The 17,644-nt window shown below is 42.6% G+C and overlaps 1 protein-coding gene across 6 annotated transcripts in view; it reads right to left on the bottom strand.

Annotated features, from left to right (window-relative positions):
- DUSP16 (dual specificity phosphatase 16) overlaps window positions 1-8,586 on the bottom strand; it is a 67,989-nt gene extending 59,403 nt beyond the window's left edge. For 3 of the 6 annotated variants that reach the window (XM_066999829.1, XM_048053638.2, XM_048053635.2), the window contains exon 1: window positions 7,699-7,849. The gene's annotated coding sequence lies outside the window, so the exon portion shown is untranslated. Of the gene's footprint in view, window positions 1-7,698; window positions 7,854-7,953 lie in introns of those variants that run through there. The other 3 variants (XM_048053636.2, XM_048053634.2, XM_048053639.2) reach the window with 3 other exon arrangements.
- Window positions 8,587-17,644: the final 9,058 nt, after the last annotated feature.

Genomic DNA, 17,644 nt, shown 5'->3' with positions numbered 1-17,644 from the left:
AAAATTGCAGGAACCTGGAAGCTTTTTAAAATTCCCCAAACACTGCATCTCTTTAAACTAGCATTTGCTAACAATGTCCCTCTACTCAGCTCTTTTTGTGCGCCTGTCACTCAGCAGCACGTAACAACAGATAGTCCAGAAGCTTCCTGAAAGGACAAGAACTGAACCTTTAACCTGAACCGGCTCCTGCTTTGCCACCCACCCACCTCTCCTACAGCAGTAAATCCTCATCATTGACTGAAACAGTTAAAGTCAGTACTGAAAAGAATGTTCTGCTTATTTTAATACAAAATCTTGAAAATCTATGGCATGGCTCAATAAGAAAGATTAGACAATCATTGGTTGAACCCTCTCAAAATACCCTAACTAAAAGAAAAAACCTTAGTTTTAAACGGCAGATGTATTCTCATGTAGCTATGCAGACATTTCATAGTCACTCTGCCATACTGGCTTATGTCTGGCTGTTTGAATAAAAATAGCTAATGTGCTTGCTTGTTACGCCATTAAATAAAGTGCACAAAGGAATTGCCAGTACTGTTTTTGTCCATTAAAGGCAATGGTCATTAATAGCTTGTATTTGTAGAAGGCTGTCAGAGGAACAGAATGCCTGAGCTTCCTCAACATTTTTCTGTAGGTTTAACCATACATTAGGCAGAAGGGGAAATGATACTGCACACTTCCTCATTCCAGCACAGGTCACACCTGCAGGAGAGCTGGCAAGTCACACAAACCTCAGTCAGAGAAAAAGATTCAAGTCCTACAAATTTGGGGGGGGGGTGCAGAAAAAGGTGGGTCTCTCCATGGGAAGAGAGAATTTGCACATCTTGGCAAAATGTGCAATGATGTGGGTTAGTATTTCAACACTTTTTTTTGCCATCCTGACTAATGCCTCAAAGACATACGTGCGACTTGTATTACTATTCCTTCTCATCCATTTTATGCTTGAAGGAGTTAATTTTCAGCAATACTCTGAGAGGAAATAGGCAACAAATGGCCTAGTCACATAATCATGTCTGGGCTGGATGAACAGATTTTTCAGACATCTTCAAATAGGTCCACCTGGAAATCACAGCCAACATGCTCAATAAGCTACAGTGAGGAAACAGGCTGTGTCAACTGGATGGTATCCAAACATGGATCACCTAACAAGCAGAATGGAGGACTGGGAAGCTGACAGCATGCTCACAACATGTCATCCATGAGAAGTGGTGGATTTTCACCAGCTACACTGGAGACCCCACTCCACTGACAAGTAGAGAACAGAAAAAATATATGTAATCATACATATTCAGACAAGAAGTTACATGCAAGAAAGAGAAAGAGAGAGAGAGAGAGAGAGAGAGAGAGAGAGAGAGAGGGAGAGAGGGAGAGGGAGAGAAACAAACGAGGTGGCAGGGGATGCCCTATCTAGAAGAACACAGAATTTACCAGCCCTCATAAAGACTTTGCCTGTTTGCCTTCAGCTGCATGTCTGAGTGAGACAGGGAACTGTGAACCTAGAGACCAGTCATCGCTGTTTACATCTCTCCAGTAAGACCTCAGAGTACTCATCATATAGAGTTTGAGAGGTTTTAAGAGATAGAAGTAGTGCAGGATTAGCTTGGGACAAAAGGGAAGAAGGCACTCAGTCCCATTGTGATGAGAAGAGACTCACCGTCAGCGCAGAACTCTGAACAGGCTCTGGCAAGAGATACTCTTTCACAGCCAATCCTCAATTTGGAGCATACCTGTCTTGCACCCAGGGATCTGTGAGAGGCAGAGGAAGCCCTACTAAAAGTGGTGACACCATTTGTCATCTGCTAATTGGGATTCAATCTAGCGTGAACCTTCAGACTTATTTGAACCCAATAATACATTAGTCTAATGCACTAAGATTAATGCTGTACTTTTTTGCTGGAATATTTTTCTTTGTTGCTCAAAAACTGGCAAAGCTTTATGAATCTTTCTTCAGACCAAGAAGTTTACTCTGCTTGCTCCCCTAGTTTTACTAGTAAGAAGCCTCAACCTAAATTCTCTTATTTTAGAAGGGTACTTCTGAGTACAACGGGGTTAGAAGAGAAACTTATCAGATTGCTCTGTCCCCCTCCAGCTCTGTTCCCTCCCAGTTTTCTGGAGTTTAAATAGCCTCCCATGAAACTGTCAGGAACAGCAGAGCTGGAAAGCAAGAGAAAACACTGATACACAAGCAACATTTTTAAAGAAAAAAACTATGAAATCCCAACATCAAAGCAGGTTCTCACCTGTAACCAAATACTTCTGGGAACCATATGGATGGTAGGTGCCATACTCACTCCAGACAGTATTAATACAGTGACTGGAAAATAATCCCATGCCCATTCTTAAGGGGAATATGTTCTCGGTGCTTATCCACCTTTGAAATTATGACTTGTTTCAGTAGTGAGATGGCATGCTTGAGAAAGGCCCTCTGAAGTGTAGTTCAAACTTCTTGGATGTATTTGGAAGCTGGTGTTTAGAAGATGGATGGCTTCCATGCTCAAAGGACTACATATGCCTAGTGAAATATGCACTATCAAGAAAGTCATTCTGCAAGCACGATCTTGCAGGTAGAAACCCAAGTCCTGACATGGCATTTGAGTCTTTAAAGTCTGAGGTGAATGATTCTTACTCACATAAGCAATCAAGAAGCAAAAACATTTGGGTTATTAAAAGTGTAGTGTTTATAGCCCTAACATTATGAATTATTCTGCCTTCAAACATGCTTTACTAGGAGTTCAGTAGGAGCACAATGTAGTAATGCATCAATTTTATCTGGAATACTGTTGGGGGAGGGAGAGTTGCTCTCCTATTTTGAGAGTAACATCTATGCTACACATGCAGTGCCAAAGCCTTCTAATCCAACAGGCTGAATACATACTAGTTATTGAAACTCAAAAACGTGTGCACAAAAGGAATTTCATACAATTAGTCTCTGTTGTCCTCCTCAATTTATGCTCTCTGTAAAGTTCTCATTCCAATGTTGCTACATTACACACTCAGATCCATCTTTTTGCCTCCCACAATGACTTTAGTTATGTAAAAGCATTAACACAAGCAGGCAAGGATGTAAAAAAAAAAAAAAAAGCATTTGCACAAAACACTAATCTGTCATCCAGTACAACAGGCTCATTTCATAGATTAATATAGCAAAGCAAAATCGCATGAAGCCTAGTGAAAACAGATGACACTGTTTTAGTCTCAGTACTGGAAACCCTGGTTTAGTCCCAGTATTAGAAAGCTTGTATCATGATTTCTGCTAAAGAAAATTGTAACAGAACACAGTTATAAAAAAAAATTTCACACTAATGTAGCAGGCTATCACTCTGAATACCATGTATAAAAATCTTACAGAAGAAAAAGATTCCATTCATTCTCAAATAATAAGAAGCTTTGTACACCTCCACTTGTACATCTTTATTTGCTGAACATCTTACAGAAGTTTATAACTGAAGCTTGAGACAAAATGTGACCATAAACTTATCTGAGGAGGTCTGTGCAAAGAATTGATCCTAATTTCTGAGAACTTGTACTACATGGGGCAAAATTACCTGAAAGAATATGCCAAGGAGACGCTTCCTACTGGCTAGGTATGGCCTATATTGTGACAAACAAAGAGCAGAGATAGCAGACTTCATCTCAATGAAGGACCTTGTTTCAGCAGTGCTGTTCGCATATTCATGCAGCACAGATATTATGGCTTCGCACAGTGCCCGAACAGCAAGGCCGCAGCACAGGAGCAGGGGCAGGTCTGTCACAGACTGGGTCACTACACCTCCCTGCAGCCTGTCACTGAGGCAGCACTCCTTCCCCTCTTTCCTAGCCTGCCCAATTATTAAGTTTTGTTTTTTCGTCTGCAGAAGCATTTCATAGGGACACAAAATGGAAAGACGCCAGTTTTCCCAGAGCCAATTCTGAGTAGGTCAGTCTTGGCTCAGCAGCAGACTACACAGCTCAGCAAAAGGAAACACAAGGCCTTGAACTCAGGCCCATCTTCCCTCCCGTCCTCCATACACACACCCAGGATGCAGTTTTGCTTTCATCGCTGAGGAATAGTAATTCACTGGTGGTCAATATCATCTCCACTGGAGACTATGACAGCTGCCAACAGGCCCTAACCATAAGCAAACCAAGAACTGCTCTGATTAAAACTATACAAACCCTGAGAGGAAGATGCCAAACTTTACCATTGATGCATATTTTTGGCCTCCTTCAAGTGTTATGGGAAGTTCCAGAATAACTATAACGGAGATGGCTTACTTGGAGCTGCCAAGCTAATACCAATCTAAGGGGCAGATAAGGCAAGGAAAGAAGTGGTAACTTCAACTCCCCTGGTCTGATGGCATTCTTTGGCCGGTAGCAATACTGCAGTAGTTGGGGCATCTCAGCTTCTAGCTTTGCTTCCTCAGCCTCCAGAGCCAGTTTCTTCTCAGTTAGCTTTGACATCAGGGCAGTGATACTATTTATTAAACCAGTAATACATGAAAAAGAAAAAAAAACACACCTGAGGATAGGGTTCCTCAGATAACCAGTAGGAAGCAGCCTGAAGTTACAGTGTTCACTTCCCCACTACACCAATGACCTTCGGTATGGCTGGCTTTAGCCCAGGCAGGTGCCCCGACACACACTGCCAGGCAACCCATTGACCATGTCTTCCGATTTCTTCAGAAAGTAGAAGCCACGTATGCAATTGACAGCCCTCGAGAATGCCACATTGCCCTTTGCTTGTAAAAAGGTACACCATACAAATCAGAAAAACATTACTGATATTTAAAATGCTGATACATAAGTACTGATATTTTAAATGCTCTACAGAATCTCTCCATGTCACTACACAAGATACAGAGGCAACGTGTAAGGAATTGAAAGGAGAGAGAACGTACCATTCAATGCATCAGGGATAACTTTCCTATTACCCAGAAAAACAGATTCTTGATGATTCTTCTTAAATAACACACAAACATGCTATTACACAACCATGGACAAAGTTCTACAAGACTACAAGAAATTTTTAGTCATTTGATCAGCTTAACAACAAAGCTGTAAGGACAGCCACAGGATATACAGGCCAAACCCTGGGTTCTTCCTGGGAGTTGAATGAAAGAAAAAAAAAAAAAAAAAAAAGGACAAAAGAAAAAGGGAGGGATGTGCCACTCTTTCCACCCCTCGTCCTTTGACAATACCTACTCTATGCAATCTGTCTATTAAAGATTGTCAGCATGTCAAGAACAACCTTGATGCTTTCCTGACTGTTCTTGCGTCATCATGACTTGCTTTTCTTGAGGAAACAGTGTTTCAGCTGTACTTAGTGCATTTCTTGGAAAATGTGTTTTACAAACAATGAATATTTCTGAATAGGTCTGGGGAGTAAAGAGATGAACGTTGGGAAAAAAAAATTGTGTGACTGAGCAAGGCCCGTGCTCTGCAAATAGCTCTTACTGCACAACACATTAGAACCTGAAGACCAAGGCAAGTAACAAAAACCAGTGGCTAATGTGCCTTCTCAGCATCTAGCAGAGAGCCTGAGTTCACCCTCCAAAGGTTTCCTCAGGCCCACCCGCCCACTGATACTCATCATACAGGCAGAAGCACAGCAGAGCCGCTCACTCTATCCCGTCTCTAGCAATCCTCTACGACTCGTTCCCCCAGACTGCAGCTCATTGCTGTGCACATGCAGGCACAGGCCTCCAGGGCAGTGTGATCTTGCCAAGGAAGGTGCAGGGCACTTGGCAGATGCATCCACAAGTCTGCCCACAGACCTGCGAGTGGACAGCGCTGGCCTGGGAGACGGACCTCCTGGTGAAATCCATTTAACACATTCCCAAAGAGCTTCTGCCAATACCGTTCCTATGGCCAGTGAAGTTATTCTAGCTAAAAGCAAACATCCCTGTTAGGCTAGCTGACTTTGCTGAAAGAAGACCACGCATTTTATAGAAACAAAGATAAATTGAGCTCATTTTCTCCTACAGAAGTTGTTCTGGTGTGACTAAAGCTGATTCTGTTCCATTATATCTGCTTAGGTAGCTAACAAAATGAGACCTACTGGAGCAGGAACATATTTATGTATCTTTAAACAATGTAATGAGATTTTAAATGCTTGGTTGGGCTTTCTGGACTTTTGCGCACACATTAAATCATACAACATTTCGTGCCTACCACCTCTAACTACCACAAGAACTGGTAACTTCTCTGCTGCTTTTACTTATTTGTACATTTAAAGGGAGACATTGAAATTGTGTGTTAAGATAGACTGAAGCACTATTGTATTAAACAAGCATAATGAACAGAATTCATAACACCTCAAACATTTTTATAGATTTGTTTCTAACAATATTTATAAGCATATTCAGTAAATGCATGATTTACTTTTCAATATCGCTATTCTTTATATCTTCAGTGACTAAAAACTAAAGCTAAAAATACTTATACAAACCCCTGTTGCATACTTCCTCCACATTCAAACAGAAACCCCCAACCAACCAACATAAACAACTGGGATGAATGCTTCAATTTCCAATGGGCAGCAAGATGAATGCCATAAAAAGAAATTAAGACTTACTATTTTTCCACCTCCCCTCAAAACACAAGAGTCTAAACCAACCCCTGTTTGGTCATTTGTGACTTCGTAAGTTCTGTATCTACCAAACCACATGCTGCCAGGAATAGCACAGATCTTAAAGTTAGGAATACAAAATCGTTTGGGGGTTTCGGATTTTTTTTAAGGTCATTGAAAGAACCCCCAAAACACATTCCTGCAAGGAGAAACAGTTAAAACTGATTTTAGCTTTAAAAAGGTGCTATTTATTCTATTTATTCTGCTGGGTATACACAGAATGTTTGAACAAAAAAAGTTAGTCATAGCTCAGACAATACAGCTTACTATGACTACACCCTTCACTTATAGGAAAACCAAAAGATCGATTTCTGTTTCAACCAACTGAAACAGCAGAAGAATAAAATAACTTCTCCTTGGTTTTGTTTTCTAAAAGACACCTTTCCATCTGACATGTAAGAAAATGGTTTGGGCCGCTGAAAAATCCTGCCACTGACCAGGCTTTGCAACAGGCACATCCCATACACCTTGTTCTGCACACACTGTGTGTGCTGAGCTCATCATCCCTCCCTGTGGCTTCTAGGGGGGAAAAAAAAATAAAATAAAGGCAGATGAGGGGATCTGTCAGGCTGCGTACCAGCACAAGCCATGGAGTTACAAGTTTACGTGATCACACTGTCAGGTTAACAATTTGCAGCTTGCTTCACCCTTAGACTCCACAGCAGCCTCCATTTTGTCAGCTGCCTCAATTTAAATGTTTCCCAAGCCCAGCTTAGCACTTCAGGTTTCTTCGGGAGTCCTTCGGGGCTTTAAAGCATCCTCGGCTGCTGGCGGCGGTGCAAGGCAGACTGGACGCCGGTGCGTTTGCCCAGCTCAGAAACACGGCCGCACATATCCAGCCTCATCCACACATCCCCAGCCACCCTCCCAAGGTAATTTCGGCGCACGGCGAGAAAGCCGGGGGTCTGCCCCGTATCCCTGCCTGCCCTTCTCCCCTCCCCGGGGCAGCCCCTCGCCCCTCGTCCCCTCCTCTGCGCCACGGGGCAGGTGGACGCGCCCCTTCCCGCGGGGTCCCGGCCGGCCCCGATGTTGGTGAAGCTGGGCTGCGGCAGGCCGGTGCCCCCCTGTCCCCCTCAGCTCCCTCTCCTTACCATCGGCGGGGACAGGAGGAGGAGGAGGCCGGAGCCTGCCCGTGCGGGGCACCGACCTGCCCGCGGCTGGCGCTCTCCTTCGGAGGTGAGGGGGCGGTGAAGAAGGGCATGGGAGAGGAGGGCAGGCAGCGGGAACCCTCCCTCACCTCCCTCCTCCTCCTCCTCCTGGCCCTGCCCCCCAACCCCCCCTGCCCCGCGGGGCTGCCCCGGGCCGGGGGTTCCGGCGGCGACCCTTGCGCTCCTCCCGGCACTTACTGTCGCACCCCCCGTCTGTGTCTGTCTGTCTGTCTGCCTCGGGTCTGTCCCCGCGGCGGGGATAAAAGTTGCCACCAGCCTCTCTCTCTCTCTCCGTTGCCGCCAGAAAGCAACTTTTTGTCTCCTTCCAGCCGCTGGGAAAGCGCCTCTTTCGCCTTCTTCGAGTCAAAAATAACAGCAATTTAAAAGGAAAAAAAAAAAAAACGCTACTCTGATCTTTTTAAGAGGGGGAAGCATGAAGGCTGAGGGAAGAGGAGAAGGAAAAGGAAACATTTGGAGCTTTTTTTTCTCGTCTTCTCCCCCCCCCTTCCCCCCCCCCCCCCAAGATGGCTTGAGAGAATTAAAAAGGGACAGCTGGGGGGGGGGGGGTTGGAGATCGGGAGGGGAAGAAAGTTTGGGGTTGGTGGTGAGGTTTGGTTTGGTTTTGTTTTGTTTTTTAATTTTTTTTAAGCCTCCTGTTCCTGAAAGGAACCAAACAATTCCTAATAAATGGGTAGAGCAAACAGACCCGAGGAGGAGGAGGAGGGAGAGAGAGAAAAGAGTTTTGCTGGTCAGTAAACTTCAAGCTGCTGGGATGAGGTCATTGGTGTAAAAATAAAGCGATGGCGTCATTTGAAACCAATCCCAGTGAATGAACTCAGCCGGGAGGGGGGGACAGGGAGCCGGAGGAAGGGGGAGACAAGCCCCGGGAGGCGGTCCGCCAGCCACGGCCCAGCACACCCGGTCCCGGGCCGGGCCGGGGTAGCTCCGGCTGCCGTGCTGTCACCGGGCCGGTGGCTTGGGGGCGGAGGCCTGGACACGCGTCCGCTGCCCCCGGCCTCCCGGCCGAGCTGCGGGGCCGGCCCCTAGGAGGAGCCGAGGCCGCCGAACGATTCAAACGGGCTGCCGCCGCCTGCCCGTCCACCCGGGGCCCGGCCCGGCCCGCCCCGATGGGCCGGCGGGGACGGGGCAGGCGCCGCGATCACCGGCACCGGCTGCGGTCCCTTCCCTCACAGCCCGGGCCGGGCCCCGTGGTCGCCGGGACGGGGAGAGAGGGACGGCGAGAGAGGGACGGCTTCGTCCCCCTGTGTCCCCAGCCCCAGGGGTGCCGTGGGCCTGCTCCCGGGCCGGGCCCGGGCCCGCGGCAGAGCTCCGTGGCAAGTTGAGGGCTATCACCCCTGTTAGATTAAAAACAGTACTGTAAGACCAACAACGTGAGGAAAATAAAAGTGAAATCTAAACATTTAGACACGCAGAAACATAATTACTTTGTCTAAGGCATTTTTCATTCTGGCTAGTACTGGTTTTAACTAACATGCTGCACTTGTGCCATTCAGGGATTTGATGTGTGGTCCCAGTCTTAGGTAAGTATTCTTCTGCAGATGTTCCCCCACTTGGGGGAAGGAGAAATAACCAAAATCATTGCAATCACCTGCCAGTTCTGCTGGGGGCACAAGACATCTTACATGTCAGAATTCAGACTCTGGTCAGTCTTCTCTGCTGGCCTTTGAGTCCCTGGGCCCCATACCCTTAGAAGACATCAGGATAAACAGGATTAACCCTATAGGTCCTTACACTCTGGTGGTCATCTGTTCAAACAAAGCACCTTTGGAAAGGTGTACGCTTATCACTCACGAAAAAACATGTTGTGTGATTGGTATTTTGGGAAGCAGGCTACTCTACAGAAATAATGCAGTGGTGGTCTCAAAACTGGTCTCTGTCAGGCACAATTGGCCAAGAACCACCTTGACAAAGAACTTATTATTAAGAAGCTATGCATGAACTGCCTCAAGAAGAGTTCTTGCTAGCACTCATACCAAACAGCGGTGTCCTCTCCAAGAGAGTGAAAAATGCATGGAAGAGAGAGAAGTCAGTCCCAAGACAGAGTCCCAGTCTCTGTAAGACACTGACCAAAGAAAGAGCAAGAGCTGTGCAGACATTGTGGTAAGGCATAGGTGCATTTACTGTTTTGCACATGTGTATCTTATAGAGCTAAAGAGCAGTTTTGCTTTTTGCCTCAAGTAACCAGTGGCCCCAAAGATACTTTGTGCAGCCCCCAAAATGCCCACAGTATGGAAAGTGTGCACAGTTGGCTAGTGGTTAATGGGTCTACAAGTGACCCATTTCTACAAAGGAGAGCAAAGAGCGTGCCAGAGAAACTCAAGGCCAAAGCCAATGCCCCAGCTCATTCATACCAGAGAAGTGCAAGAACAAATAGTTCCAGCAAGATTATCCTCACAAATAGAAGTGGGGAGCACAAGAAAGGGATGCATGCTGAAGAAGAAAGACATTCGAATTCTCTCTTCCTTTTTATCATCTAAACCTGGTAATGTGTTATATAAGTGGTTTTGTTGTTGTTGATTGTTGTTTTTTTAAATGGGGAAACTGAAAAAGTTTCCTAATGGCAAAATTGTAAGCATAAAAAAGCTTTGTTTTGTTTTGTGTTTGTTCTTTTTTTTTTCATTGTTTTGTGTTTGTTTTTTTTTTTTAACATTTTTGTTTGTGGCTTAAAAAGGATATTTACAGAAAAGTCTAGAATGGCAAGTTAAAGCTTTTCCAACACAGAATCAGGATTTCTTTTGATTAATATAATAAAAGGTGTGACTAAACCACAGATATATCATGATTAACTCCTGCAGGCTGAGGTAAGACACAAAGAGAAGTAGTCTGGAGGGCTGAAATGCGGCAGCATCTGATCTCGCTTCATTAAGATTAAAGGCCACTCTCTTTACCTCCTCTATGCAGCAGGCGAAGTGTGCACATGTTGACAGTTAGCGTGGCTCAGCCAGCAGGTGGTCACTCATGAAGGAGCAGTAATTGTTTACATGTCAGTCTAACTTCAGCCTAATTTTTTTTTTTTTTCTTGAAAGTCTTTCTTACCTCCCTACCACTTGCACAGCAGTCTCCTGGAAAGGTTTGAAATGCAGTCACAAAACAGAGAGCAGGCCTTAATGTTGTAAACATTTCAAGCTGCACACCTGAATCATCTGCCTGCGAGAGGGAGTGCCTGGCTTCGCTAGTCCCTGGTTGCTGACCTTCCCTCCCCAGCTTTCTGAAGTTTTACTAAGTGTCTGGCAATGGATTTTATCTGCCTCAGAACACACTCACAGCCCCTTTCTGGCAAAGCAATACTGAAGGAGTTAATGCTAATGTCCCTTTTCTGTGTCTGGTTATCAAGCTCAGGAGGTAAGAGGACTTGAAGTGTCCGTGTGAGGTAAAACAAGGGCAAAAGACATGATAGTGACTATCCAACGGACCATACAACAGCTTTTGAACTTTGACACGCCTGCATGCCCCACATTCTGCTTCTGGCAGGAGTGACTCTAAGTGCGTCACTGTGTGCTGCCCCTATCGCTGGAGAGCTGGGGAGGGGAAACAGATGGCTACTTTTGAGAACTGGAGGTTATACACCTAGTTTATAAAGGTTTCTATTTGTTTATGGGTAAAAGCCAGCATGTCTGACTTCTTGTTCCTTTTCCATTTAATGGATTTTGTGACACTCCACTTGGTTAATCAGTTAGCAGTGATTAAACAAGGGAAAGATGACAGTCCGAATGACATCATCTTTTCTGCACAGTGGAAAGGAGTGGTTTTCCAGAGGAACCTCTTGCAAAATAAGCGAGAACTGAACTTAAAGCACAGAATTTACCATGCTTTAAAATCCCTGTGTGGGTACTCACTTCCTCCACAGCCTGAAGTTGGGTTGCTGAAGAGGTTACTAGTCCCAGCCAACTGCCCAGTGACTGTCACTGCTATTTTCTGCTGGAGGTTACTGCCACTCCTACCTATCTGCAAGCTATTCAGGCAGTTTGCTCCCAAAATTTGTTTTGGCCAAAGTCAACCAGAAGAGCTTAAGCAGTTTAAATAGTAGATGTCAGCTGAACTGGTTTGTTTTGGCTGAAATGGTTTCGGGGAAACCCAAGTCAGCAGATGGGAAGTGAAGTGATGACCTTTTTACAGACAGCTTCAGAGCCGTGGTGTAGTTTGGCTTAATCTACTTTCAGAGCAGACTGCTATACCAGACATAGCTGCTACAGACAGCTCTTGAAGGTATTTAAAAATAGAAGGGTTGCTGAGATACCTACATTGAAACATTCGTAGCATTTTTAGATACCACTAGCTTTGCTGGCATAGAGAATAGGGTATGGCAGTTGGAGCAGTGAGGGTTTGTCAGAGAGCAGCAATGAGAACATGAGAATTAGAAGCATGGAAACCAGTAGGAATAGAAGATGGAAGACAGAGTGAGGAAAAGAACAGCAGAGAAGAGTTTGCACTTGGAGATCAGCAAATTGATCAGATGGAAATCACAGAGCTCAGCGTAAAGGAGAGAAATTTGAGTAGTGTGAAAAATGCAAGCATCAGAGACAGAGGGTGCAGAGTAGCAATGCTTAGGGGAAAACTGAGTTGAGAACAACTTATATCTCCTCATTTTTCCTTTCCATGTGTGCATCAGACCTGGGGCAGCTCTATTCCTCCAGAAAATGCTTAGGTAAGAATAGAATAGCCTCACTACTCTGTTGCTGCTGGTAGTTTTCATTCTCTACTTCCCCATAGCTTCTCCAGGACTGTCAGATTCACAGCAGCTCAAAGAAGCTGGAGGTGGTATGCAAGAGGAGAGTCTCAATGGAGACATGTTTTTGAGCTGGTAGGTATGTAGGACAAGACAGTGATAATTCTTGCTCTCTGTGGGACAGTGGAGGAAATACTGGGAGATTTAGAGCAGTGGAAGAGAAAGGGAGAATCACAGGAGCCAGAACAACAGAAAGAACAGTAAAAAACAGTTTTTAGTATCAGCTGTCTGCTTCCGTATATCTTCTTACTTAATAGATCTTATATCCACTACTGAGTAAGAATTCACATGATCCCTATCTTTATAGTATTTCTGAATGCCCTTTGTTATTTGGATGCTTTTTGTGGAACAGAGGAGTATCAGGATACCATTTTATGGATATACAAATGAGTTCCTGAGATAAAATTCCTCATTCATGGTAGTATAGCAAGCCAGTAGCAGATTGGAAAACTGAACCAAGTTGTCTTAAATTCCAAATCCAACCATTAACTCATCCTTCTCCCTCTCCCCTCTTACACTGTTCAAAGGAAGAGTAACCTTTTTACTTACATGAGCAGGCACATTTAGTAAAATTAAGCACTTGCACAAAAATTTGTTGGCTTGGTTTGCAATTAGAGATGAAAAAAAGCTATAAGCAAGATAGACAGTAGAAGACAGTGGGAATAGGCAAAAGAAGAAATAAAAATATTAATTTATGGTTCTATAGACAGGCTTTGTAAAGCTTAGGGAATTTTGATTGATCCTACTCACCTTAGGCAGAAAAAAGGCAGCTATCTTGATGTTAATCCACTTCTGTGATTACTTCTATGTGAAACAGCAAGTTTAAGTTTTGAAAAGGCATTTGAAATCGGAGATCATAATAAATATTATTTACAGAAAAAGAGCATAATAACATGTTGTCATTCATCACGAAACAGAATAACGAAGTACTGTCCTCAAGAAACAGCAAGTTCAGACAAATCTACAGCTACTGAGAAACTCAACTAGTAACATTTCTCACTTTTCTGTGTATTTAAAGAGAAAATAATTAAATTTAAGGAAAAGGGTACATAAAAATCACATTCCAAAAATCGAGGTAATAGTCACAATAAACGCTCCCTCCCACTTTGTTTCTGTTAACTTTTACTCACTGCCAGTAACTTGTCTGTAGGCTAGTGTACTGGTATCGGAATCAACTTGCAAAGGACTGTAAGCACAGATGGTGTAAATCATCATTGCTCAACTAGCACTTAACTTCCTATGCCAATTTATACTATCTGAAGAGTAGCTTAGTATGTTCATGTTTTGTTTGTGGCCAATGATGAATCAGAACTAAAATGTATTTGTGTTTATTATGAGGGCAACATAAAATGTATGAGGTCTCTGACTATTCATATCCTTCTTTTTAACTACTTGAATACTTTAAATTATATGACAGTATAGTAAATTACCAACCTTAAATACATTTTAGACTTTTTTTTTTTCCTTAGAATGAAATATTTATTAGCAGCACCAAGGATCCAATAGAAAAGGATAGCAACCATAAAATGTTTTAATGTTGTGATACGTGAAATGTAATCTTGGTCAATATAAAAACATAGAATGCATAGTTACTGTCTTGATAGCATACTGAAGTAAGCTCACAATCAGAAAATTTATTTCAAAGTTTGAATGTAGAAAGTTAATGAATAAAATGTGGTATTAAATACCAGTTTTGTATATTTTTATTTTCAAGACTTACACAGGAGAGGAATTTTTCTGACAGTTTTAGAGTTTTCCCTGTTTCTCCTGATCCATTTTGTTGTCTCTGTCTACCTTTAACAACTTCTGAGACTGACTGATATCCTAAACCTTGTGGATTTGATACACCACTGTTTATGTTATTTCTGTTTACCAGCTGCATTTTATATGTTGCAGTAATATTCAAATGAAACTATTTTGTTATTCAGTTGGCTGTGAAAGATGGATTTGTCTGTTGTGGAATCATTAAAATGTACTTAATAGATAAAAAGAGCCTCGTATCAAAAAAAAAAAAAAAAAAGGAAAAGGCAGACAAAACCATAAACGAAATGAAAACAAAGCAAACAAACAAAAAACAACTTGAGTTTTTAAAGGGAAAAGAAAAATGAGTTAATTACTGCTTGTTGTTAGTGTGGGAAAGAAAGGCATGAGCACCACAATGACCTTCATTTACAAGCTTTCATTCATATAAACTTTTAAGTGGCTAACACCCAGAACATCAATATTTTGGCCTCACTGTAAAAACATTCATAGAAAAAAAAGGAAATAAAAAAAAAGACTATTAACTCTGACAAGTTTCTTGTTTTGTCAAATGAACCAGTTAGAAAATCGTCACTCTGGTACTATCCCAATTGTCAACAACAGACAGCAGGGTTTGTCAAGAAGGACAGGTGAAAATATCAGGTTACATGGAAAAGAAGCATGTGAAAATTTCAGAGCGTGTCATTTTTTTTTTAGGATGCAAGGTTAGAATATGCCTATTTTAGTAGCAATCTGAGTTCAAAAATCTAAGGTGGAGGTGAGGTGAAGGACTGCTTGTTTATTTTTACACTGCCCTCTTGACTGCTCTTCAAATGGACAGGAACTCATTGGCTTCGGTGTGTTAGGTATGGGTTCAGCTCTTTTATCTCCAAGGGGGGTTGACAATCTTGCAAGAACATTTCTGCTTCAGTGCAGTTTGCCACTTGTTCTTGTGGCTGGGGGAAGAATCATAATAAATATGTTTAAACCGTTAGTTTATGTTAAGCCTACGTAAAGAAGGGGAGAAAAATCAGTGAGACTAAAGCACAGGGCTGCAAATCAAACAATCTGTTTTCTGCGTTTAGGTCTGCCACAGACTTCTCATGACTTACTCAAAGTTGCACCCACTTACTTCAGATACAGATTTGGCTTGTTGACTCTCCAGTCATTAAAAAAAATTTGCTTCAAGCCACGGATCAAACAATGATGACTTCCAGAAACATATGCTGAAGAATGTGCATCTGCATGATCATTTAAAACCTAAATGGGATATTATGAAATCAAATGGGGCAGAAGGTTTTTTTAAGAGGGGGAATTTCAAGTGCAAGGCATGGCTTTGGAGGACATTATTTATTGGCAACTGTGTAAGCTTCGAAGAACTCCTTAGATAGAAACATAGAAGGATAGATTCTTCCGTGACCCAGTCAGTGGACACATTTATGGGAAAATTGTAAATGCAATTTGAGTTCCAGTATATAAAAGGAAAAAGACATCCCTGTTAGAAGGGCCTGTCTAATTACTAAGTTGCAGAAATTACACATTTATTCATCTGTTATTTTGCACTAGGAGTTACAATTAACTGATGTCAGCTACAGTTTAAGAAAAATGGTTATTAGAACAGATGATTCATTTTAAATACCTTTTTACTTTATAGCTCCGGCAGGAGGTCAGGATGCAGTTGCACAAACACTGTAAGCTGGCTGTCAGTGAAAGAAGAGGTTCTGCCCCACTACTGCCTCATCCTTTTGCTGGGGCAAGCAGTTGCTCACCTCTATACTGAATTAGATTGGAGACCTGATCCACGGCAAAACCTTCCCCAAAAAACAAACAAAACTCAGCTTTAACCCAGCTTAGTCCCCCATTTGGTTTACAGCATGTGAATGAGCAAAGGCCTGAACCACTGCACAAGAGAGCGCAACATGGGAACAAGGGCAAATAGCAATTGGTAAAGAGAGAGTGAAACAGCTCGTGCCAGTCCCTATTTACATGGGTGTGCAAAGCTTGAGAAGATGCAGACAGGTGACTTGGTTGAGCCCATCCAGCAGGCTGGTGATGCCAAAAGGAGGTGCTCCAGTTCACAGTTTCCTACCCTCTGCTTCTGACTGTGAGCTCTTGCCACTTTCCATGTAGTGCACCTAGCATTGTCACACTGCAAAATGGGTCGATTCAGTTTGCTAATCCAGCAGAACTAGAGTGAGTTGCCCTTTGTGACAGTTGTTAGGTAGACATTAGGGCCTGACAATATTAGAAAAGAGCTGCTCTTCACAATGAGGGTGGTCAAACACTGGAACTGGTGCCCAGAGAGGCTGTGCCTTCTTCATCCATGAAGAAAGTCAGTATTTAGATGGAACCGATCTAAATTTAGAGTTGAATTTAACTTTCAAGTTGCCTCTGCTGTATACAGGGAATTAGACCAGTGGCCTCTAGAGGTCTTTTCAAACCTAAATTGTTGTATGGTATGGATGTGGCAGTCATGATTCCTGTGTCTTGTATCCTTATTTTACACTGAGAAGTCTCCTTGTGCATCAATATCCCTGGCTGAAAATTTATCTGTCAAACATTAAGTTAGTCCTGTAATTGTTATGAAATTTCAGTGTATACATTTCTATGTATAAATTTCTATGAGCAAAACTATTTCAGGAGGAAGTTTGGTTGGACGGTGCATGTCATTACTTTAAAAATATATGTTGCAGGGTTGATCTCATTATTGCTAAACAAAAAAGTATAAAGCCAGGTTATTAAATATGAATTTCTACTGTAGAAATTGTAGAAGTAACATGTACCCAGGTGAAGTTTACAAACAAGCTTAAATCCATGTTGAAGAGAGACTGTACAATAATAATATGATAATACAAAATGAATTTTAATTGGTCTGGATAATTTCAGTGAACGTTAAAAACATACACAGATTCCCTCTCTACTTTGTCTCTCTGTGGCAGGCCTGCAATGCAGCATAGTTTCTGGATTTTATTGGACCAATAAAAGTTGTTGTGCTTAGTAATTTAACTTTTTAATGGTAGCAAATTACATTTACATATATTTAGAGGCCCTTTCACAATGGTAGAGGTGTGAAAAAAATGGATCTGGAATAAAATGAGTCAAGGCTGTGTGTATGTAATTGAAGGAATGAAGGTATTAAATCCTTAAGCAAGAACAACAAATGCATATGAAAATACATCTTTAAAAGAAGATCCTTATTCTTAATAACACCCCTCCCTTTCCATAGCTGTCCATAAAATGACAGTATAGCTGCACATAGTATATTTACTTTAATTTAAAAGTTCCTCAGCACTTCTGGTAGTGGTGCAGAGGCAATGGTGCACCACCATTCTCCTGTTTCTTCCCATAGCTGTGTAGCCAGATTATATACTTTATAAGCCAAATATATAGAGAGACAAAGCA

This window comes from Anser cygnoides, chromosome 1 (genome assembly GCF_040182565.1).
Source record: "Anser cygnoides isolate HZ-2024a breed goose chromosome 1, Taihu_goose_T2T_genome, whole genome shotgun sequence".
Taxonomy (NCBI): Eukaryota; Metazoa; Chordata; class Aves; order Anseriformes; family Anatidae; genus Anser; species Anser cygnoides.
The sequence above is the reverse complement of the archived record's forward strand: the minus strand, read 5'-3'. Positions and strand labels throughout refer to the sequence as shown.